Genomic DNA, 25731 nt, shown 5'->3' on the forward strand with positions numbered 1-25731 from the left:
AGGAATGTACACTGTTCAGATCTGCTGACATTCCTGTCCATGTGGTCTGCAGTTTGCCCACCATAAGGAGCACAGGGACCAGAAGCTATTTCTTCAGATTCTTTTTTTATTTTTGGAGAGGTTTTCACTATAGGGCGCGTGCGCTCGCCAGACAGACAGAGAGAGACAGAGAGACAGAAAGCGAGAAATCACTCCCCAGGGGGGATGGTCACGCCGCAATCCCTTCTCCTCCATTCTCCTCTCGGGATCTTGGGCACGCACGCACATGCGCCCGGCGTGAGTTCTAAGCCACCGGGTCTGGGACACGAACCGCCGTCGACAATATGGAAGTCCAGCGACATAGCCATTACACTAACTGCTGGTTCCCTTTCTTCAGATTCTTGAAGCCTAGATGCAGTCTTCAAGAGCTACACAGAAATGACCCTGCAAGACAGCCTCCCACAGAGCTCTCAAGTCTCTTCATAAAGAAGGATGGAACAGTAACAAGAACAAACATCTTAGCAGGCTATTAATACCATCTATGATATTAAAACTTACAAATAAAATTGGATACTGAATAAAGGAGCATCAAAAGAAATAGCATTCACCTGTCAAATATCTTACCTTAGGAGAAATCAGGGCAGTGAATAACATCCCCAAATCATGAGTAGCCTAGTGCGCTTTGATTCAACACATTCTTATTTATTTTTTTTCTGTAGGGTGCGTGTGCTCGCCAAAAAGAGACAGAGAGACAGAAAGCGAGAAATCACCCCCCAGGGGGGATGGCTACGCTGCAATCTCGTCTCCTCCATTCTCTTCTCAGGATCTTGGGCATGCACGCACATGCGCCTGGTGTGAGTTTTTAGCCACCGAGTCTGGGACTCGAACTGTGGTCGACTACATGGGAGTCCAGCGACATAGCCACTACACTAACTGCTGGCCCCCACATTATGTTTTATTAGGCCCTCAGAGAGAGTTGCTCAGGCACCACGAACAAGCTCAAAGTATCATTTTCTTTTTAATTGCTGGAGAGTACGTGCACTTGCAAGAGTGAGAAGGAGACAGAGAAGGAGAGAAAGAACCCCCCCCCACCCCACCCCCACCTCATGGGGAATGGTCATGCTATAATACCTTCTCTTCCATTTCTCCAACCTGTCAGACTTTGGGCATGCACTCACACATACCCAGCAAGTTTTTCAAGCCACTAAGGTCAGGATTCGAACAGTGGTTGGCCATGTGGGATCTGGCTCCCTTAACCACTAGGCTATAGGGCTTGCCCATGGTATCATGTTCAACTGTGCATCTGTGGTATCTAATGCTTCTTGCTACTAGTTTTGGCCACTATTTTATTTCCTTCTTGCCATTCTTCTTTTTCCTGTTCCTCCTCAATCTTTCCCTTCTTCTTCTGTCTCTCTCTCTCTCCTGTCTTTTCTCTTTCTCCCTCCTTCCTCTCCTCCTTTCTTTTTCTGAGCAGACTATCATCATCAAAAGAGATGTTATATCAGAACAAAGATGTTACCTTAGAAAAGACAAAAAAAGAGCAAGGAAGTAACAATGCTCTTTTCAAAAGAGTCCTTTATTGCCACAAAATTATCCTGGATTAAACCCATCCGGTCTCTGTAATCAACAACTTCAGGAGCTCGTAAAGGAACAAAAGTATCTAGTTTAAGTCCCTCATCCGAAGGAGACGAGGACCAGGAAGCTGAAATAGGCTGGTGTTGGCTAGTGACAGTCACACTACTAGACTAATAAATAAAGTCCCTGATAAATTTAGTAGCTATTTTAAAGGTTTCCAAACACAGCAATATTTGACAATAGAAACAAAGCTGAAGGAAAGATTCCATATGTAACAGTCATTGTCACCATCACATTAGATTGAAAAGAAGCAGGGGCAAAATATTGATGGAACTGTTTCTTGAGGGCTATGTGAAAAGGCAAAGGAAATGGTTTTACATTTTGCATTAAAACAACCAACAACAAGAAGAAAAAACTTAGAGTCATGTGAATTTAGTGAGCAGTGTTTCCTTCTCTCAAGCACAGGCTTTCTGAATATGGCATAGACAGCTTGAATAAAACATGCAGAAGGATTTCTGTTGAAAGATTTCAAGCCCTGAAACACACAACTGCTAAGCAAAGCTGTAAAATTTCTTTTACTTGCAGCTTTTAAGATTGTATCTTTCAGGGTTAGTTTACGTGTAATGTGACTGTGACCTTGCAGTACCCTTCAATGCTTCTAAGAAGCTACAGTGATCTAGTTTGGAGTCTACATTTAAAGCTGGTACACCTGTGATTATAGCACATTAAATTCAACAAATTGGAAAGGAGTATTTTCTAAGTGTGGAATGAATGTAATGACTTCAGTCTGGATTTCCAAAGCAGCCTCATGATTGTTTTACGTTATAGTCAGTATTTCCAATGGCAGGTAGTCATAATACCTATGTCTCCTCTGTTAAGAGGGGTAGGAAAAAAGCCACAAGGCGGGACAGAGACAGTAAAGTCACCACTGAGTTTCAGACAGGGGTGGGCTTCGAAGGGCCCCGGGTCCTGGCACATCCAGACTTTCCACAGTGTATCTGCCTTGCTTCTTAACGAATTATACTCTAATCACATCCCATTATTATTTAAAAAAATAAAAACAAGATTCTTCTTTTGTTTTTTCAAAACTGATTCTTATTTTCTTAATTTTAAAATCTTTTTTATGAAAAATGTATTTTTTAATAATATTTTTCTTTTCTGGCGACCACCTAAATTAAAATCTTCTGAAGTGCTTGTTGGAACGGTAGATTCCTAAACTCCACTCATGGTATACCAGATTAGAATGATGGGAGACAGCACCCTCAAATCTGCATTTGAAACAAGTATTACTTAAATCGATACTATAAGCTTGCCCTGAAAATTATAGCTATTCAATTGCTCTCAAGCAATAAAAGTAACAACAACAAAATTGTATAGTCTTCAATTCTACAATAAAAACATATCATTATAAAAATAATAGGCCAGGTTGACCTCATAGTTCAGTGGATAAGGGAACTAGATCTCACATGGCCAATGATGGTTCAAATTCTGGCCCCTGTTGCTTGAAAAACATGCTGGGTGCACATAATGCATGCCCAAACATGATGGGAAGGAGGAACAGAAGAAAAAGGACTGTGGCATAACCCTGCACCACTGCGAGAGGGATGCTTTCTCTCTCTTTCTGGCAAGCACATATGCATTATGGGGGGGGGCATAGCAAGATTCTGCCCTCCCCCAAATATGCAAGAGTTGGCCTTGGAATCTTGTGGTTGAAGGTGCTAGATGCTACATGACTGACCACAGCTTACATCCAGATCCTGGCAGTTTAAAATCATACTAGGCATGTGTGCTTGTATGTCCCAAATTCTGACAGGACAGAAATGGAGAAGGGATTATGGGACAACCATTCTCTACTGGAAGGGTGCTTTCTTCCCCTCTGTCTCTCCATCTCTCTCTGGCAAGCTCTAGCACTGTCTGGTGATTAAAAAATGTACAGAAAGAGAGTCTCTAAAATCTTGTTTCTTATGTGCACATTTTTTTTTTGCTTAATTTTTACAGGTCACAAAGATATGTGTGAATCTGTGCTGAGCGTCATACCAAATTAAGAGCGATCCTCTACCTCCTTGCTCGGACTCAGCTCTTAGGGGTTTGATGCCATCTATATTCGATATCCTCTACGGTGTCAAATCCACAAGGGAAACCAACATAAAATCTCTGTGAGAGGTCCTTATTGTAACCAAATGAACACAAACAACCAGAAAAATACACCCAGAATTTGAGAAGAGTTAAGTTTTGCTAAGGTCAGTCATGACTCAAACTGTCACTGCATTCAAATGTCCCAGTCTTTCCTTGAAAAAGGAGCTTTTGGGCAATTGCCAGCCCCTTGCAATTTTCAGATGTTAACTTATGTTTGAGTCTCTCTTTAGCATGCCAGGCCTTTCCTCTCTTTGCACTAGAACTTTCTCGGTAACAGATGTTTGCAAACAGGAGTGTCATGAATGGATTTCAATTCCCAGCTGATGAAGGTGCACCCGGCACAACCAAAAGATGCTACCTTGTGAAGGAGTTACATGTATAAAAATATCTCTCTATGCACAGTGAGACAGAAATAGTCACTATTAGAATATACTAGCTAGTCTGTTGCCCTCTGGTCAAAAGCTCTTACATCAGATTGCTTTTTTACACAGCAAAGTGGCAAGAGCAGGTGGAGCTAGGCAGTGGGGTTTAATCCTAGGACACCAAAATGAACAAAGGTTCTGTCTCCAATTAAGTGAAAACCAATTAAAATCCATGCTGTGTAGACACCTACTAGTTGGCTTTATGAGATCAGTATTTCTTTTTGTTTTTAGTTTCTTTCTTTCATGAGAGGAAATGAGGGGTGAAAGAGAAAGAGAGAGAGGAACCCCCAATAGGAGATTCACACTGCAATTCTACTCCATCTCAGCCACCTAGGATCACAGGCATGTACATGCCTGCTGTGTTCAAGGATACCTTGGGACAAACTTGGGACCTTCTCATATGGCCACAGTATCATGAAGTATTGCACTGCTTCTCCACCACGGCAGCTGACCTATAACATCGATATTTCACTGTTACCTGCCAGAAGTCATATCAATGGACTCTGATGTGACTAAATTCAACTGGCATTCATGTCAAAAAAGCTATAGCCTTTTCTAATTCACATTAGTGACAGGGGACTCACCAAGAGTTACTACTGGTGGGTCTGTGGACAAATAGACTGAGTCGAGGAGGTAACAATAGGAAAACTGTTTATTTATTGTGACACTGCTCTTTAGTTCAAATTGATTATAAAAATGCCACACAACTAGTCAGCATGTGATGGTTGAGATTTTGCCAAAGCAAAGATGTGTCAGTAATTTGAAAAATTTCAGTAAATCTCTGATATTAAATTTTTCAGGAGAAGGGAACATGGGAAGGAAGCTGGAGATCTCGTAGGTTCTTTAATAGGCATAATCCAATCATAAATTTTATATGAGGGGGAAGGGCTGGATAAAATATCTGGTGACATTATTTTCTACTTAGACATTAATCAGAGGATCAGCTCTGAATATGTCACCTTTAAAAGCTCACCTCTATCACGGTACTCTCACAGGCCATGGGAGTAAAATAAATTGGCATAACTCCTCTGGAAACCATGTGGGCACGATCTAGCAAGCCTGAAAAATATGCATGCCCCATGACCTCACAATTCAAGTTCTGAGAATTTACTCTAAGCAAATGATTAAAGATATTAAGTAAAGATGGCATTCATAAGTGGCTCGGTTTGCAAAAGGAAAGAATTGGAGGCAACAGGAATGTCCTCAAATGAAGCACTGGTCAAACTATGATACAATTTTTCAATGGAAAGTACACATTTGTTAAAGACAATGTTGCATGTAAAACCCTCAAGAAATAATATTTAATATATGTATTATTTAATGCTTGAGATATGTCACTTGACCAAAAAGAGAGTCTAAGTACTTAATTTCATTTTTAAATTTATTTATTTTTATTTATTTATTTTTTAGGGGAGAGGTTTTTGCTATAGGGCACGTGCACTCACCAGACAGACAGAGAGAGACAGAGAGACAAAAGCGAAAAATCACCCCCTGGGGGGATGGCCACGCCACAATCCCTTCTCCTCCATTCTCCTCTTGGGATCTTGGGCACGCATGCACATGCGCCCAGCGTGAGTTTTATGCCACCAGGTCCAGGACACGAACCGCGGTCGACTACGTGGGAGGCCAGCGACATAGCCATCACGCTAACTGCTGGTCCCTTAAATTTATTTTTAATTGGCAAATAATTTTATACATTTATGGGGTACAATATAGTTTTTAAAATTCACTTATTTATTGTGATTTATGATTTACTAATCATTATACATCTTTGTAGGCTATAGTATGCTTTTTAAAAGTATGTATATCATATGTAATAAACAAATAAAGGATATAAACATATGCATATGTTCAACCCTCAACATTACATTATGTGTGTACATTAAAAATTCACTCCACTGGTTATTTTGGAAGTATATATTGTATTGTCAATGATGTTCTTTACTATAAAATACAGTTCTAAAAACAAAGTGATTTAAAATAGACAACAAAAGCTCATAAGTTAATGAAGATGTATTTTTGAAAATGAAGATAATCTTAACATAGTCAATGAAAGATGAGTTTGTAATTTCCATATACAGAATTATGGGACACAAGAGTTTATAAAATGAAAAAACATGTAGTATTAATCATTGGTCCATTTAGAGATAAGTAAAGCTGTACATGACAATAGCTCATTAGGAAGAGACAGAAAATAAAACTTAATTATTATTATTATTATTATTATTATTTTATACATTCGATCACTATACATTCTTTAGTTTGTAAAGAGAATTTACCCAGCATGAAATATACCTCAGACTATTCCAGTTGAGAATACTATACACATGATCATCAACAGATAATAAACCATTTATTTCTGTGTCCCACAAATGTCTTACCTCTCTATTTTTCTCCCTAATTTTCTTCCCTACATTATTCCCCTTTCCCACTCTGCTTCCACACTATTTTAGTATCCTTAACTATTTTCAATGCTTTTATGCCCTCCAATCTTTTATTCTCTACCACAGAGTTTGGATAGTCAGTATATTAAGTGGAGACATACAATGTCTTTCCTTCATAGCATGACTTGCTTCACTCACTCAGCAATAAATTTTCCATATCCATCCACTTTTTGTCAAATTACAGGGTCTTGTTTTTTAATGGCTGAATAGTATTCCATGGAGAATATGTGCCACACTTTTTCAATACATTCATCTGTTCGTGGACATTTGGGTTGGTTCCATGTCTTAGCAATCACGAATAATACCTCAATAAACATATTTGTATAAGCACTTTGAAAAAGAAAACTTACTCACTTACTATGAGTGCTTGTTAGACCATATTACTGTACCATGCATTAAGAAATAAGTCCTCAAAAAAAATTGGAGAGACATTTAAAAGAGAAGACAGTTTTGTGATTTATAGGCTTTACAAAGTTATTTTTTATAAAGAATTATCCATTTAATTTTATTCATTTATTATTATTATTACTATTATTTAATTTACTACAAGGCACATGTGCTCACAAGAGAGAGGGAGAGAGAAAGTGAGAAAGCAAGCTGTCAGGTCTGGGACTTGAACCACAGTCAGCCAAATGGGAGTCCAGCACCTTAACCATCACACCACCTGTTGGCTTTACAAAGTTCTGCATATCAACCTTCTTTAAATTCATTCCAAAGAAAGACTCAGCTATATGCAACATTTTGGACATTTCTTCTCTTTCCTAGTTTTATATGATCAATGATGTTTATAATAATATATAAATACAACATAAAACCTATTGTGACCATTGTCTATTAAATAATTGGTGAATTTGTACTTAAACTTGCTTGCGTGCAAAATAGTTGAATTTCAATTTTTAGCATGCAGACTCTCTCACTTAGAAAGCTCTATTTTGTTTTAGTTTGTTTGTTTGTTTTTATCATGTTTATTGCTTACTAGAAAATAAAATAGTTGACACCGTCTCGATTAACACTTTGGTTAAATGGGTGGGGGTGTCACAGAGGTATGCAAAAATTTAACAGTTCAAATAATCCTTAGCTCTTCTGAGAAACTAAAGATGGGAAATCTGTAGTATATACTCCTATAATAAGGTAGCTTCCTTCCATGTGATCATCATTTGGTTCACGCCTTCAAAAAACTACTGTTGTCTTTGATCATTGAAAACTGGATTCAAAGTACATTCCTGCGTACACAGCTGCTCAACAAACTGATGAAACTACAAATACTACACTGCAAAATATGGAGTCTATGTATGCCTTTGCTAATGAGGTTCATTTCTTTTTCTTACTTGGGCTCTTACTTGGGAAATTTAATCCATTGACATTCAATGTTACTATCAATATATGTGGACATATTCCTGTCATTTTGTCATCTTTTTTTTCTTCTTCCTAATTGTTTTGTGTTGTCTTACTTCTATTTATCTTTTTTTTTTTTTTCTTGGTGTAGACTGGCCTAGTCTTGGTAAATTCATTCAGCATTTGTTTATCTGGGGATGACATTGTTTCTCCTTCCCATTTGAAAGATAATTTTGCGGAGTATAGTATTCTTGGTTGAAATTATCTTTCTTTCACAGTTTTAAATATATCTTCCTATTCTTTCCTTGTCTGCATTGTTCCACTTGAGAGATCTGATGTTTGTCTAATGGGGTAAACTTTGTAGGAAACTTGGCATTTCTCTCCTGTGATCTTTAGCATTTGTCTTTAATGTTTTACCAATTTGGTGTTGATGTGCCTTGGAGAGGATCTTTTTATATTAAATCTATTTGATGTTCTTTGTATTTCCTGGATTTGGATCCATATGCATCTCTGAATTTGGAAAGTTTTCAGCTAATACAATATGTCATGGAAAACATTTTCTATCCTTTTACCTGTCTCTTTGGCTTGTGGAATAACCATTACGTAGATAATTTTGCTGCTTAATGGTGTCTAGGATTTCCCTTATACTGTCATCATTTTTAATGGTTATTCTTCCACTCTTCAATCACTTCAAAACTATCAGTTTTGTCTTCTAGGGCAGATATTCTTTCTTCTGCGTGGTCTAATCTGCTATTAATACTTTTGAGGGAGGATTTGATTTCCTGTATTGTAGTCTTTATCTCCAGAAGTTTTGTTTGATTCTTTTCCAGAGTGCCTGTCTATGGAGTTCCTCTTTGAAGTCACGGAATGATTTTCTCATCTCCTGGAGCTGGTTGTCTGTTTTCTCTTGCATCTCATTGAGTTTTGTTATGACGAATATTCTGAATTCTTTTTCTGACAGTTTTGTGATCTCTTGTGTTATATCCATTGTTGGTGAGAAGTTAATATATTCCTTTGAAGGGGAGGTATTTTCTGATTTTCTCCTATTTCTTGGGACTCTTTTAAATTTTAGTCATCTGGTGATAAACTCACTTCTTCCTACTTCTTTTCAGTAGGTTTCTGTAACTATGTGTACTTTCCTATGGTGTGAGTTAACTCTGTGCCAGTTTTTCTCCTCTGTTGCAGGAGGGAGTGTGGTATCCACAGTGGGAGTTTTAGGTTCATATTTTCAGAGGAGAGCTTATCTCTTTTTATTGCTTGGACAGAGTGTAGTGAGAGACTTCCTCCAAAGTCTCACTGTCTTCAGGTATTTGGTTCCTATATATTTGAACCTCTGTTCCCAATGTGGCAAGACACTTAAATGGACAGGTATTATGTGAGGTGGTAGTTCAGTTTGCACACAATGCACAACACACAGCATGTGGTTGGAGGAGCCCCCCATTTCCCACTGTAGGCTAGGTTGGAGGTCTTTGGTTATCAACTCAGGCCGAGTGGCCTTGCTTCCCTGTTGCTCCTCAATAGGTGAGGGTCAGGGTAGAGGCAGTATGGGATAGGCTGTAAACTCCTGCCTTCTATCAATGAGACTACAGGAATGAAGTGGTAGTTCTTGAAGGCTGGAGAAGCCCTTCCTTTCCCACTGCAGGCTGGGTGGGGGTCTTTGGTCATCAGCTCAGGTGGGGTGGCCTTGCTTCCCTGTTGCTCCTTCTATCTCTTGAGTCTAAGTAAGTATTATATTTGACAGAATCCATCTGTGTGCATTTGTAAAACTGGGTTTTGGTGAATTTCTCAGGCTTAGTGTTTGTTTTAGGAATGTACTCAGAATGAGGATTGGGTCTGAGTGTTTCAAGGGAAAAGAAGTTGTACAAGGGCAGAAGTGTATCTACATATCCAAGAAAGGTTATGTTCACAAACTCCATTATAACAGGACATTAAATATCAGTACCTGGATTAACACTCTTTACCACTTTCTTATCCCCACTGTAACTCAATCACAGAAAGACTCTAGAGCAGAGGTCAGGAGACATGGATGATAGCCTTGGTATTGCAACTAGTATTCCTACATAGGTGACATGCAAATATTATATTAAGTGATAGTCTATCTTTTTGTTTTAGGTTCTTAAAAATGAGATAACATATACACCACAAACATAAAGTTGTTTAAAATATATGTAGGAGACTTCTAGAAGTTTCAAGCAGTGTGGTGGTCAGATATTTTGACTATCCATCCTGCTAAAATCAACTAAAAATTCAAAATAAAATACTAAAACTAGTTTATGACTGAGAGACCAAAACCAAGTGGAAGCAGGAACATAAAGAAGTAAGCCAAGCAGTGAAGGTGGCTTTGACTTTGAGGGCACTTACCATCGCAATGAATGCGAACATCAGTTTCACAATCTAATGAAACATACAGAGCAAGAGACAAAGAAAGCCAGAGACTGCCCGCTCTGTGTGGTCTATAGGAAATCCCACAGAAGGAGACACCTGAATGGTCAATGGGCTTAGTATAAGGGTGAACTAGAAATTACACTCCCATCTTGAGACTGAAAAAAATATCACAAAACAGAGTATCAAGAGTGCAAGCATTCAAAAAGAACAGATAGTAAAATAAGACCTGCAAGTTTTTAGCTCTTAGAATTCTTAATCACATAAAATAAAATAGTTATGTTTAATATAAAAAAAGTCCCAACAATTAAAAAAATAATAAAAAGAGCAAGGGATTTTGAAAAGAAAGACCAAATATTTGAAAAAGAATGAAATATAACTTCTAGAAATGACACAATGGCTTCAAAATTAAAAACTTAGTTCCAAAGTTTTCATATATGGTGTGTTTTTCTTTTAGAAGTTTTCAGTGAATGGTACTAGAAAATATCTTCACACACTTGCACACACAAATACATATATATATACACAGAGGCAAATACGTATCTATGTTCATATATACATGTATGCACATGTTCATATTATGTGAATTATATACAGAGATATGCATATTATGGAAATTATATATTTACACTGATTATATCAATTCTAATCCATCCCTTCAAGGCTTTTTAAAAAAAATATTTATTTAATTTAATCAATTAACTATTATTATTATTTTTAAATTTGATATAGGGCACGTGTGCTCACCAGAGAGAGAGGGAGGAGGAAGGAAGAGAGGGAGGAAGGGAGAGGGGGAGAGAGAGAAAGAAAAAGAGACAAAGTGAGAAAGCAAGCCACCAGGTCCAGAACTTGAACCATAATTGTTCATGTGGGACTCCAGTGCCTTAAGAACCATGCTACCTGCTGGCCCCAGGGTTTATTTCCTGCCCTCTTTCATCCCATTAGTATTTTCATAGTGATAAACCTGACTTCCAACAACGTCAACACCTTACTCACTTGTTGGATCCTATAATACAAGGGTCCCCAACCTCCAGGCCATGGACCAGTACTAGTTTGTGGTCTGTTAGGAACTAGGCCACATAGCAGGAGGTGAGCAGCAGGTAAATAAGCAAAGCTTCATCTGTATTTACAGCCACTCCCCATTGCATAAATTACTACCTGAACTCCTCCTTGTGTCAGATCAACAACATCATTAGATTCTCAAAGGAGCGTGAACCCTATTGTGAACTGTGAGGGATTTAGGGTGTAAGCTCCTTATGAGAATGTAATGCCTAATGATCTGAGGTGGAGCTGAGGCACTGATGCTAGCCCTGGGAAGCAGTTGTAAATACCACATTATGGCAAGTTGTATAATCATTTTATTATATATTAAAATATAATAATAATAGAAATAAAGTGCACAAAAAAGCGCTCAAATCATTTGGAACAATCCTCTCCATCTCTCCTCATCACACTCTGGAAATACCGTCTTCCACAAACTAGTCTCTGGTGCCAAGAAAGGTTGGGGACCACTGCTATAATTCATCTCAATTATTTTAAAATTGCTTTTTTTATATCAGCACAAAAAAGTCTATAAAAAGAATTCTAGACTTACTGAAGTTATTGCACCACAACCTTGTCCAAGACAGAGGATATTCAGTCAAAAACACTAATTGATTGTATTCTTAACATGTAAAATATTAACATGCATACAAAAGCAAAAACTACACAAGCAAAGTATGAGAAATGTTATTCCCCCACCACCTAACTTCTTCTTATATAAGAGATAGTGCACTATATCTTCTATTTTGAATTTTGCTTCTATGGAAGCATTTTACTTCTAAAAAACTAAAGAGTTAAAAAAGAAATAATGATAAAAATGAGAAAATATGAGGACAAAACTATAATGACACTGGGAATCAGCAGTAAGCATAATGGCTATGTCACTGGACTCCCACGTAGTCGACTGTGGTTTGTGTCCCGGACCCGGTGGCTTAAAACTCACGCCGGGCGCAATGTGCGTGCATGCCCAAGATCCCGAGAAGAGAATGAAGGAGAAGGGATCACGTGTGCTCACCAGAGAGAGAGGGAGGAGGAAGGAAGAGAGGGAGGAAGGGAGAGGGGGAGAGAGAGAAAGAAAAAGAGACAAAGTGAGAAAGCAAGCCACCAGGTCCAGAACTTGAACCATAATTGTTCATGTGGGACTCCAGTGCCTTAAGAACCATGCTACCTGCTGGCCCCAGGGTTTATTTCCTGCCCTCTTTCATCCCATTAGTATTTTCATAGTGATAAACCTGACTTCCAACAACGTCAACACCTTACTCACTTGTTGGATCCTATAATACAAGGGTCCCCAACCTCCAGGCCATGGACCAGTACTAGTTTGTGGTCTGTTAGGAACTAGGCCACATAGCAGGAGGTGAGCAGCAGGTAAATAAGCAAAGCTTCATCTGTATTTACAGCCACTCCCCATTGCATAAATTACTACCTGAACTCCTCCTTGTGTCAGATCAACAACATCATTAGATTCTCAAAGGAGCGTGAACCCTATTGTGAACTGTGAGGGATTTAGGGTGTAAGCTCCTTATGAGAATGTAATGCCTAATGATCTGAGGTGGAGCTGAGGCACTGATGCTAGCCCTGGGAAGCAGTTGTAAATACCACATTATGGCAAGTTGTATAATCATTTTATTATATATTAAAATATAATAATAATAGAAATAAAGTGCACAAAAAAGCAAGCAAATCATTTGGAACAATCCTCTCCATCTCTCCTCATCACACTCTGGAAATACCGTCTTCCACAAACTAGTCTCTGGTGCCAAGAAAGGTTGGGGACCACTGCTATAATTCATCTCAATTATTTTAAAATTGCTTTTTTTATATCAGCACAAAAAAGTCTATAAAAAGAATTCTAGACTTACTGAAGTTATTGCACCACAACCTTGTCCAAGACAGAGGATATTCAGTCAAAAACACTAATTGATTGTATTCTTAACATGTAAAATATTAACATGCATACAAAAGCAAAAACTACACAAGCAAAGTATGAGAAATGTTATTCCCCCACCACCTAACTTCTTCTTATATAAGAGATAGTGCACTATATCTTCTATTTTGAATTTTGCTTCTATGGAAGCATTTTACTTCTAAAAAACTAAAGAGTTAAAAAAGAAATAATGATAAAAATGAGAAAATATGAGGACAAAACTATAATGACACTGGGAATCAGCAGTAAGCATAATGGCTATGTCACTGGACTCCCACGTAGTCGACTGTGGTTTGTGTCCCGGACCTGGTGGCTTAAAACTCACGCCGGGCGCATGTGCGTGCATGCCCAAGATCCCGAGAAGAGAATGGAGGAGAAGGGATTGCGGTGTGACCATCCCCCCTGGGGGGGTGATTTCTCGCTTTCTCTCTCTATGTCTCTCTCTGTCTGTCTGGCGAGCGCATGCGCCCTATAGCGAAAATCTCTCCAAAAAATAAAAAGTAAAAAAATTAAAAACTAAAAAACTATAATGACACTGAATATTACCACATAGGGATGCCACTAAAACAATGCTTGATGAATGACTTAAGCATCTTTCTTAAGAAGTCAGTACAAGATTTTTGTATGTTGATTTTGTATCCTGTGACTTTCCTGAATTTGTTTAGCTTGCTTAAGAGTTTTGGGTGGAGTCTTTAGGGTTTTCTATGTATATAATCACGTTGACTGCAGATAGTGATTACTTAACTTCTTCCATTCCCATTTGGACGCTTTTTTACTGTCTTCTTCCATCTATTGCATTGGTTAGGGGTATATACTCCAAAGATACGAATCACTCTGTCAGAAAAACATATGTACATCCACATTTATAGAAGCATTATTCACAAAAACTAAGTAACAGAATCAATGTTGGTGCCAACAACTGATGAATAGATAGCACAATACTGCTCAGCCATAAAGATCAACAAAATTCTGTAATCTGACACAAAATAGACAAACCTGGATGATATAATACTATATGAAATGAGTCAGACTACGAAAAACAAATATTGGGTCATTGGAACAGTCATAATGCATTTTTTCTATGCAAAAATGTATCATGATTTTTTTCCAATGACCAAATACTTCATGTATTCACTTAACATTTACCAAATGTCTGCACTTTGTCATGGAAACTGAAGCTCTCAAAAACAGCAATGGCAGGTACCAGAAACTGCACAGGAGGTTGAGATGGGGGGTAGGTTTGGGAGAATTTCTTTTTTAATAGACATAATAATGGATGCATATAAGAGGAAGTGATTATGGAATGGTACTATAGTAGAGTAAAAATGTGGATAAATCAAAACACACTCCCCAAAAATATTCAAGTAGGACTTTTGGGACCAGCAGTTAGCGTAATGGCTATGTCGCTGGACTCCCATGTAGTCGACCGCGGTTCACGTCCTGGACCCGGTGGGTTAAAACTCACGCCGGGTGCGTGTGCGTGCATGCCCAAGATCCCGAGAGGAGAATGGAGGAGAAGGGATTACGGTGTGACCATCCCCCCTGGGGGGTGATTTCTTGCTTTCTGTCTCTCTGTCTCTCTCAGTCTGTCTGGCGAGCGCATGCGCCCTATAGCAAAAATATACAAGTAGGACTTTTACCAAATGCCTGAAACATGATGTAAGGTTCAATCTTGAAGAAGATGGATATATACATAACCTTGATTGGTCTAATATGCACTATATATATGCTTTGAAAAACCACGCTACACCTCACAAAGATGCACATCAAATATATGTGAACCAGAAATTATCGTAATATAAAAGCAGTCAGTAGAAGAGCAAGAGAAGGAAAGCAAACAAAACAGAAGAAGGAAATGAGAACAGTTGAGTGGAATAAAAAGCAAACATACAACAAAGAAGGCTAAGACAGACAAAAGTCATTCCTTACAGAAGGATAAAATTTACAAAATTATTTAAAAGAAAAGTAGGAGAAATAGAGAAAGAGAATAAATGATAGTTAAATTATACTCAGAAGCAAAGGATGAGGTAACTTCACATGTTGCAACAGATCGAAAGAAGTTATTTTAATAGCTTAATGCTAATAGGTAAATTATTTTTAAAACTGCAGCAAAATTTGACTCAAAAATTACTAGGCAGACTGAATAGTGCCATATGTATAAAGCATTTGAAATCATTACATAAAATTAATTCTAAAAGAGAATAGCAGGTGGTATATACTACCCATAAGTTTACCAATTTTATTTTTTGTTTTTTTTTTTTTTGAGAGGTTTTTGCCATAGGGCGCGTGCGCTCGCCAGAAAGACAGAGAGCGAGAGAGACAGAAAGCTCTTGATGTCAAAACCCGACAGAAAGACAATATACAGAGAAAATTATAGCTCATTGTTTTCATCATCATTTACATATTAGACTGTTATCTGTCTCCCAGCTTCAAATCTCTCTTTCTCATCTTTTTAAATTGCCAAAGGGCACGTATGCTAGAGAGAGCAAGCAAAAGAGAGAGAGGGCACCCCCTAATGGAGTGTGGTAATGCCACAATCATGTTCCTCCATTTCCTCTTCCTGTCAGGAATTGAGCATACATGGACATGCACCCAGTGTGTTTCTCAAGCTGCTGGACCAGGAGTTGAGCTGCAGTAGGCCTGATGGGATCCAGCTTCCTATTCACAGCACTTAGCTTCTGCATTATGGGGCTGGTAATAGAAAGCAGAGAGTAATACAAATTCATATGACCTAGATTCATGGCCACGTGGCCAGAGAAAATGTTTTTCTGTTTCTCTTGCAGCTATTTGTAGTCCTGGAATTAACTCTGGGCGAATAAGACATGAATGGATATTCCTGGGTCATATTTTCTTAAGAATCATTTTATTTAACTCTATCTATTTATCTATTCATTCTTAATTTGACCAGAGAAGGGCAGAGTGGGTGAGAGAGAGAGAGAGAGAGAGAGAGAGAGAGAGAGAGGGAGAGAGAAAGTGAGAAAGCAAGCTGCCAGCTCTGCCATGTGGGAGTCTATTACACCCAAACACCATGCCACCTGCTGCCCACCCCCCCCCCTTCATAATTTCGAGAGGATTGTGCAGGACTCTGGCCCTCTTCCAGTGGGCCGAGGTAGGGTGATGGAGTGGAGTCAATGGCAGAATCAAAGCTGCCCTGCCAGTCACTAGCCACTCACTACTCGACTATGGCCAGGTAACTATCTACCTTATGTATGCTATATGTTTTGGGTCTCTATCTTATAGCAGTTTAGTTTCTAGTCCAATTAATACAAAACAGACACAAAAATCCTAAATATTAGCAAACTGAATCCAGGAAGGAATATAAAAGATGACTAAGATGGATTTACCTTGTGCACCAAGATAATTTAACCCAAGATGATCTATGAATACGCTTTACTACATTAGCAAATCAAAGAAGAAAAACGACATGATGATCCCAATCCTTTCCTAAGAAAGAACTGGATAACATTCAAATTTTAGCAAAATAAGGACAGAAATAAAACTAAAAGTGTATAGCTATAAAAAGTAATTAAACATCATACTCAATGTAATACACTAAAAATATGCTCTGTAGGATTAAAAACATTGAGTGGGGCTGTAGCACAATGATTAAGTGCTCTCTGCATTGGCAGCTGAATCTCATATGGCTGACTGCAGTTCAAATCCCAGCCCTGGCAGCTTGAAAAACACACCAGGCATGTGTACATACGTGTCCATATTACTGATGGGAGGGAAAAATGGAGGAAAGGGATTGCTGCATGACCATGTCCCACCGGGAGGTGTTTTCTTCCTTGTTCCCTCTTTCTGGTGAGCACACATGGTGTTTGGTAATAGTAACAAAAAAAGTTGAAAAACATCAGAAAATGCCCACGTTACCTTCTATTACATGTAGTACTGAAAGCAGAAGCAGCACATTAAGGTAAGTGAAGAATTGAAAGGATTAGAAAGGAAGAAATAAAACTGCATTCACAGCTGATGATAAGATGGTCTGAATCAAAACATCCCAGAGAATTCACAGATAAAGTACTATAGTTATTAAGAAAGGGATGTGACTCTTAGGGATAAGTTGGGTTCTTTAGAGTTGTGTAGATAAACATTTAAATTGTATTTTTTTCTATGCATCAGAAAATTTAATCGCAAGAGATAGTATAATAGTATCAACATATAAATGTCTGAAAAATAAAATTAAAACTTTGTTGAAAAACTTTAAAAATTTACCTTCTCAAAAAGATAGCTCATGTTCAGAGAGAGGATGATTCAAAATTATAATGAGGGGAATTTGGAACAAATTGATCTATTAATTTGATTCCAATTAAAATTCCAGCTAAAACACTAGCAGATATTGTCTGGTTTGTCTTTTTTTTTTTTTTTTGTATTGGTGAAACACATAAACTGATTCTGCAATGTATATGGAGCCACAGGGATAAAGAACACTCAATATATTTCTTCAAAAGAGAAAACAAGTAATGGGAAACTCAGTCTACCAGAAATCAGGATAACCATGAGACTTATGGATTAAGACTGCGGTTTGGGAGCACCCAAATGGGAGACATGAGTGATGTCAGAACTCAGGTTGCCAGTGGGGGAAGTATGCCTTTTTCATAGTCTGGGACTAACACTTACAAAATGGAACTAGGCCAGCTGCAGTGGCCAGCTGTCTGGTAGCACGATATCCTGCAAGACTGAAGCCACATGGGAAGGTCTCAGGTCCATATCTGAGGTCACCTACCACACACATGCCCATGATCATAGCTGGCTGAAGCTGGGGTGGACTGTGGCATGAGCACCTGTTGGGGATGTTGTTTCTTTCTCTCTCAGAAGAAATAAAGGAATAAATTTTTTAAAAAAGGAAATTAGGTCCTTATCTCACACCATAAATAAGAATCAATTTTAGGTGACAATTGAAAAGTAGAAAACATTCTTAATGGAAGGTAAGTAATAAAAATGTTGAATGTAGAGCATATTTTAATGAATGCCAAATTGTAAAACTTTTAAAACATGACATACAAAATAATTTTTCTGGCCTGGGTGGGGAAAGACTTCTTTTGCTTTTTTTTTCTTTTTAGGTTTTGCCATAGAGTTCACGTGTTCACCAGAGAGACATGCAGAGAGGGAAAGTGAGAAAACACTCCCCAGTGGGGGATGGTCTTGTTGCAATCCCCTCTCCTCCCTTCTCCTCTTGGGATTTTTTTTGGAGATATTTTTTGCTATAGGGTGCATGCACTCACCAGAGAGACAGAAAGAGACAGAGAGACAGAAAGAAATCACCCCCAGTTGGGATGATCATGCTGCAATCCCTTCTCCATTCTTCTCTTGGGATCTTGGATATGCATGCACACATGCCTGGCATGAGTTTAAGCCACGGGGTTCAGGACTTAAACCATGGTTGACTACATGGGAGTCTAACGACATAGCTATTATGCCAACTGCTGGTCCCTCCTCTTGGGATTTTAGGCATGCACGCATACATATCTGGCATGATTTCAAAGCTGCTGAGTTTAGGACTCAATTTGTGGTTGGCCATGTGGGAATTCAGTGCCTTAACTACCTACCTGCTGGCCCTTGGGGAAGACTTTTTATTCAATGTATAAAAAATCTCTGATATGGTTTATTTCCTGTTGATGATGATATGTAAAGTATTCTCAACTGGGCTGGGCTGAGGTCTATATCATGCTGGGTCAAGTTTCTTTATACTCTAAATGATATATAGTGATTGAATGTATAGAAAAAGTAATAAAAAAGAAACATACTAACACACACACACACACACACACACACACACACACTAAAAACCTCTGCAGACACACTGGGAGACATTGAAAGGGTAACAGTTTTAAGGTTCTGTTCCAGCAAACAACCAAAGAAAAGGGACACCCATATGGGGCAAAAAGCATATTTAAAAATTTAATTTGGGCAAAGTATAATGTTGGGGAAAGCATGGGGGATAAGCCAGTCAACATAGGCTTGTTGCAGAGAGGCAGTCTTCAAACAGGGTTTCTTTTCACACCCCAGGAGGATGGGGTACCCTGTCTGACAACAGGGTATTTAGAAGGCCAAGCAAAGAATAATGCAACCGACTCTCACCAAGAGGGGATAGGGCTCACTGAATTTTCTTGCATAAGTAATAAAATAAACATTAAAGGTTAACACTGAGTCACGAAGGGCACGCTTTCCTATCAATATTAACAGATGTAGTACATTAGCACCTGAGAGCTACACTTAACATTTCCATCTGTAAGGGAGGTAGAAAGAAGTGATTTTTGTAGCATATAAAAATGACATATAGCCGGGACATCTGCCATGAACAACCCCCAAAATTATTTGGTTCTTAGACAATGAATCATAAAAGGACCATTAAAGCCTAAGGCCAGAGAACATCAGGATTCTTCCTCCAGGCCAGCGTTCACTAGTTGGTGACCCCACGGTTCTTGTCATAAATATTTTAACCCCTGTACTTCCTCATATGAGCTACATGCCCATAGGAGAACTATAAAACCCAATAACTGTAAAGAATTTCCTCTCCTCCACCCTCTTTCTTCCTTTCTTTCTTCCCCTCCCCTCTTCTCCTTTTTCTTTGCCCTCTTTTCTCCCCTCCTGTTCCTCCTTTTCCTCCCCCCATTCCTTTCCCCTCTCCTTTTTCTTTCTTATTTTGTGGAAACAAAACAACTGACAATTGAAGTAGAAAAATTCTTTTTTTTTTTAATGGGGTGGGTAGTAAAAACTTTTGAGTATGGAGCATATTTTAAACTGATCTTAATAAATGAAAAATGTAAGTATAATATGTTTCCAATATCGGAGGCTTATTACGGTCTCAGGAGTCTGGGACACTTTTTCTCTGTCTTCTGGAAAGAGAAGAAAGCCTTATTTCCCCTATCTAAATAATTGCAGGCACGCAGCAGATCAATAAACTATAGCTGGCATAAAGCAATGATTATTTCATAAGGACAAGTCCTTGTGAAATAATCATAAAAGTCTAGACTTGTAGCTGTGACTTCTTTTATAATGACAGCTGATATGAAACATGAATTGCTTTCTTTCCTACAAAGACAACTTTGTAATACCAGATAGAACATTGAAAATGAAATTGTAATAACCGTCCTGAGCCCACCTTGACCTCCACTTTTAAGCTTCTAATTTATGTACTCAATTCAAGTTAAAGAATGTGGAGGTTGTTGATCCTTTCTTCTCTTTTACCCTCCCTGTCTCATGAAGACTTGGCTCAGAGGCTTTAAGGCAGTCGAGGGCACCCTGTCCAGCCAGGTCAGTAATTCCCAAAGACACAGGGAAAGGATAACCCTGTGTGAGCATCTACAATTACCTGAATGAATGGATGGGTGAATAATGTCAAAGACTCTATGAACTTCCTTTCCATCTAAGTCAGGTGATCTTTTTTTTTTTTTTTTTTTTTTTTTTTTTTTTTTTTTTTCTTTTCTGTCTGTCTGGCTTTTGATTCCTCTGCTTTATCTTACCATTTTTTTTTTCTTTTTTTTAGAGGTTTTTGCCTTAGGGGCCATGTGCTTGCTGGTGACAGATAGTGAGAGGAAAGTGAGAAATCACCCAGGGGAGATAGCCACACAGCAATCCTTTCTCCATTCTTCCATTCTTCTCCTGGGGTGTGAGCAAGCGGGCACATGTGTCTGGTGTTATTTTCAAGTGCCAGATCCAGGGCTCGAACCATGGTTGGCCATGTGGGAGTCCAGTGACATAACTGCTATGCTATCTGCTGGCCCCATCTATCTTCTTGTCCTGGGCTGGCCCTTTTCAAGCAGGGACAGAGTGTGATGTCCTTCACTCTCATTTCTAACATGTCTCCTCTACATCTCACACCCATGGTTTTGCCCTTGGTTGTTCTCTACAGCATCTGGGATTGCCTGGAGCCTGCTGTGGCCGCCTTTGAGAAGGGATTATGCAAGCATTGGATAAAGGCTGTAGGAAAATGGATTTATATTACCTGTTTTGCCTGCAAAGTTATAACGCTCTCCATTGAAAACTTTCACATCTTCATTTGATCCTTACCTCAGCATACACTTTGGACATTTTCCAGCTGACATTTCTTTGTTTTTTCAGGGTCCCCTCCCTCTGTAGCTGAGGTTGGAAAGGGAGTACAAGGGGAGTAGTGTGGCTGGGCCCTCTTTGGAGACATAAAGTCTGTGGGTAGTCAGAATTTTGGCTCCTGTGGTTCCCATTCTCTGGTGATATGCCATTGTTATGGTCTAGAACATAGTGAAAAAGTCTTTGTAGATGAAATGATGGTTCTAGGCCTTAAAATAAGGAGACCTCTGGAAGAACCCAATCTAATAACATAAGTCTTTAAAAGGAGGGTTTTTTGTTTGTTTGTTTGTTTGTTTTTTCTTCATTTGTAAGCAGAAGATGCATCAGAAAAGAAAGTGAAAGAGATTCAACATGTAAGAAGGACTTGTCCCACTGTTGCTAGCTTTGATGATGGAAGTGGCTCTACTGGTGTTCTCTAGAACAGAACCAATGGAATGTATATACATACAGAAAGGTATTTGTTATAAGGTTGACAAATCCCAAGACCTACAGGGTGAGTCAATGACTCCAGAAGAACCACTGGGTCTGTGGTTTCAGTCCAGTGGCCAGCAAACTTGAGATCGTGGTGTAGTTTCAGTCCAGTGGCCAGCAAACTTGAGATCCAGGAAGAGCCAATATTTCAGTATGAGTCCACAGGCAGGAAAAAGTCTAAGCCCCAGTTTGAAGGCAGTCAAGGAGGATAAATTCTCTCACTTTGTGGAGGGTTTAACTTCTTGTTCTATTTAGGCTTTCAAATAATGGGATGAAGCCTACCACATTAGGAAGGGCAATCTGCTTTACTTGGTAAATCTACCAACTAGTGTTAATCTCATCTAAAATACCCTGGCAGAAACACTAGGGTACAGGATCAGCAGATGGCATAAATGGTGTGTTCAACCATGGTTCAAGTCCCGGACCTGGCAGCTTGAACTTCTGCCATGTATGTGTGCATGCATGTCCAAAATCCTGAGAGGAGAATGGAGGACAAGAAATTGCAACATTACTCATCCCCCCACAGGGAGTGATTTTTTGCTTTCTGTCTGTCTCTCTGACTCTCTAGTAAGTGCATGTGCTCTATGGCAAAAAAATCTCTCTCTCTAAAAAAAGAAAAAAAAAGAAAAAAGAAAAGAAAAAGCAACACTTAGGATAATGTTTGGCCAAATATTTGGACACTCATCGTCAGTTAAGTTGACCCATGAAATTAACTATCACAAGGACCATGAACCAGGGAATGCAATCAGCTATGAGAAGCTAAAGAGGATGTCTCTCCAATAGCTAGGAAGGAAACGGGAACCTATAATTTACAACAGCCCAAATGAGCCTAGAAGTACATCCTCCCTAGCTATACCCAAGAGGCTCCAAGTAAGAGAGCTCAGGATGGCCAAAAGCTTGATTTTGGCCTTGTGATCCCCAAACCAGAGGAACTATCTAATCCTACTCAGACTTCTGACCTATAGGACTGTGAGATAATACATTTGTGTTGTTTTAATCCACTTGGCTTATAATTTGTTACAGCAGCAACAGAAAACCAATGAAAATGATTATTTTCTCTTTGTAATTTTCCATTTCTCTTTTTGTCATTCAAACAGGAAGTTGGCTCTGTGTTTTCAGGAGCTATGACAGTGGTTGAGAGTGTGCCCAGATCCCCACTGGGCGATTCTTTCTTCCTCTCTCTCTTTTTGGCTCTTTGGCTTTCTCTGGTGAGAGAGAGAGAGAGAGAGAGAGAGAGAGAGAGAGAAGAGACAGACAAAGAGGGAAAGTGTGCCCAGAATTTGCACACCTTTCTGGCCTTTGTTAATCAAATATAAAGTAATAGGGAAAATACATTTCTGAGCTTAGACAGAATGTCTAGATGAAAAGAAACCAGGAGGAGGAAAGGGAAATTGTTTCCTCTAAACCTGAGCTGTCACTGGGTTTGTAGGCAGGAGTTTTGGAGGGGAGAAGAAGAGCAGCTACCGGAGGAATCCTCAGGAACTGGTAGGCAGAAAGGACAGGCAACCTAGAATGAGCTTAGTGTGGACTAGGTGAAGGACCACGACTGGGAGCATTATCTGGAAGTGCAAGAATGACATGAAGCCCTTTCCATGGCTCCTATGTTATTCCTACATTGTCTCTTCATTTGCCTGAAGACCTGAAGGAATGAGCCCAAAGTCTTCCTGAACTAGGAGTGATGTAGTCAACAATCTCAGCACTTTACAGTAACAACATTTCTGCCTCTACCCAGTGTCTTCCTACACCCAGGGGCTTATAGGGGGACTTAGGAAAGTCTCCCAAGCACAGGCTTTTTGGTCTCCCCTATCATGGCCAGTCTCCTTGGCTTCCATCCTGCTAAGTGCGATGATTCGCTTGGTGCTGCCAGTTCACAGTTCTACGTGTTCCCAGTGGGAGTCACTCCTGTTCTCCACCCAGCACGCTGTGCTCATTTCAGGCTCCAGCAATCACTTCAGCAGGGAAGGATCCCTCCGTTCATGTCCAGCACATTGGTCACACACCCTACAAAGCAACAGCACCTCCTGACTTTCTTCTATTTACAGAAATATCATAAAGCAGGCCACCACATATTTTAATAACCAAATCAGGTCACTTTTAAAAAGTAATTATTTATTTAATTTATTATTATGATTATATTTTAGTTTTTGGTATAGGGCATATGCACTCACCAGAGAGAGACAAAGAGAGAGAGAGGGAAAGTGAAAAGTAAGCTGCCAGGTCCAGGACTTGAACTGCAGTTGGCCATATGACAGTCTAGCTCCATTATCACCAGGCCACCTGCTGGCCCCCAGGGCACTTTTGATAATGAAAGAACAGTGCTATTAATAATCATGCCAAGACAATGGGTATGTAAACCAAGCTCATTCCAGAGAAATCAGGAGGTATGGTCAACCCAGAATATATCTGTTTTTTTTGTTTTTGTTTTTTTTTCCTTGGGCAAAGTCTCTACTCTCCAGTATCCTGTGATGGGGTCCTCACATGCCTTAAATGGGGATGTGTTTGGGGGGATGGGCTGTGCATTGCGTGGTATATTGTATTCCAGATATCCTCTCCCCTCCTTGTTGATGCTTTGTTCATTGGACCATACTGGCTTGTCTCATTTTCCCTTCTTTTAGGTTGAGGTTTTTCCCTGGAAAGGATAATAGATAGGCCCCTCAAGCAGACAGGTTCATGTCAGATGACTCCCATGTCTTTCATGCAGACCTGCATGGGCCTGGACTCAAGGCTACACATAGCTCGTACTGTCAAGCCTTGGGATTGTGCTTTGCCAAGGTACAGTCACACCACTCAAAACTAATTGACCCAGAACCATAATCCAAGTCTTTTGGATTCCATTCAACACCATGAAGATATGGGGGAACTTTAGCATAGACTCCGGAGGGTCATACCTATCATTTTTGACCAGGCCAGAACTAGAGTCTTAAAGTTTGCTCCTAGACACTTTATGACTCTCATATCCCAGAGAAACTTGAAGATCGAGTCCATATAGCTATCCAAAAGTTCAGAAAAATAAAATGTAACCACTTTAGAAGTTACTATGAAAACGAAGCAAAGAAGAAAAATTTAACCTAAGCTAAAATGTGTTAAATGAGAAACTAAATTAACAGTTTTCTAGCCTGAATACTCACATCATTGATCACAGGAAAGGCAGCATTTTCTTGATGGTGGGGAGAAGACTAGAGTTTGGAACCTGGACCTTAAGACCTTCTGTCTCTACTGTTGTGTCTCCACCGAGCTTTGTTTGAATCTCCTGTGTGGGCGGAGGACACTGATGTCTGTGTACTCTGCAGAAAGAGTCACACATTCCGATTTTATTGCCATAAAATGATTAGGTATAATGTTGTAAGGTAAGGTCAGACAATATTGCAGCTTCTCCTTCTCTCTTTTTGAGAGCCAGTTTATTAAGTTAAAAAAGGGAAGAAATGTGCCTTCAAACAAACAGACTAAATTAGACCTTTCAAAACACTTGTCATTAAGAAATGGTTTGTTGAAACTTCAGACAGGTTAAACGTATGCCACAATTTGAGTGAAAAAATTAGCTTTCTGGGGTTGCAATTACAACCCTACTTAGTTGCCATGGTGATCGCACAGCATATGGATTTTGTCAGATAAAGACATCAGGGGTGGTGAGAAGGGACAGTGTATTTTTTGAATCACCACATGCCAAGTGTCAACTCTTTGACAGTTCGCTTGCAAAAAATTTTTAAAAAATTTTTAAAGAAAAAAACTGTATCTGGATCGGGAAGGGGGTAATGGAGAGGAACAAGGCTTGGAGACTAAAAAGGGAAGATCAGTAGAAATGTTTAAAGAAAATCTGAATTTAAAATAACTTGAACATTAATGGCAAATTGTGTAATAAGGGCTCCTTCGGGATTTAATGCTAGAAGCATCTATCTACCAAATATATTCCAATAATGGTGGTCAATCTGTTCCAGTTTTTCCTCTTATTTTTATATACCATGTCATTTTT

General features: G+C 39.1%; 1 long non-coding RNA gene across 2 annotated transcripts in view; it reads right to left on the reverse strand.

The window, feature by feature from the left end:
* Positions 1-25048, reverse strand: part of LOC102478193 (uncharacterized) — a 44418-nt gene extending 19370 nt beyond the window's left edge. For both annotated transcript variants that reach the window (XR_003550477.1, XR_003550476.1), the window contains exon 1: positions 24890-25048. This is a non-coding gene — a long non-coding RNA (uncharacterized LOC102478193). The remainder of the gene's footprint in view (positions 1-24889) is intronic.
* Between the last annotated feature and the right edge of the window lie 683 nt (positions 25049-25731).

Source organism: Tupaia chinensis, unplaced genomic scaffold (genome assembly GCF_000334495.1).
Source record: "Tupaia chinensis unplaced genomic scaffold, TupChi_1.0 Scaffold000427_1, whole genome shotgun sequence".
Lineage (NCBI taxonomy): Eukaryota > Metazoa > Chordata > Mammalia > Scandentia > Tupaiidae > Tupaia > Tupaia belangeri.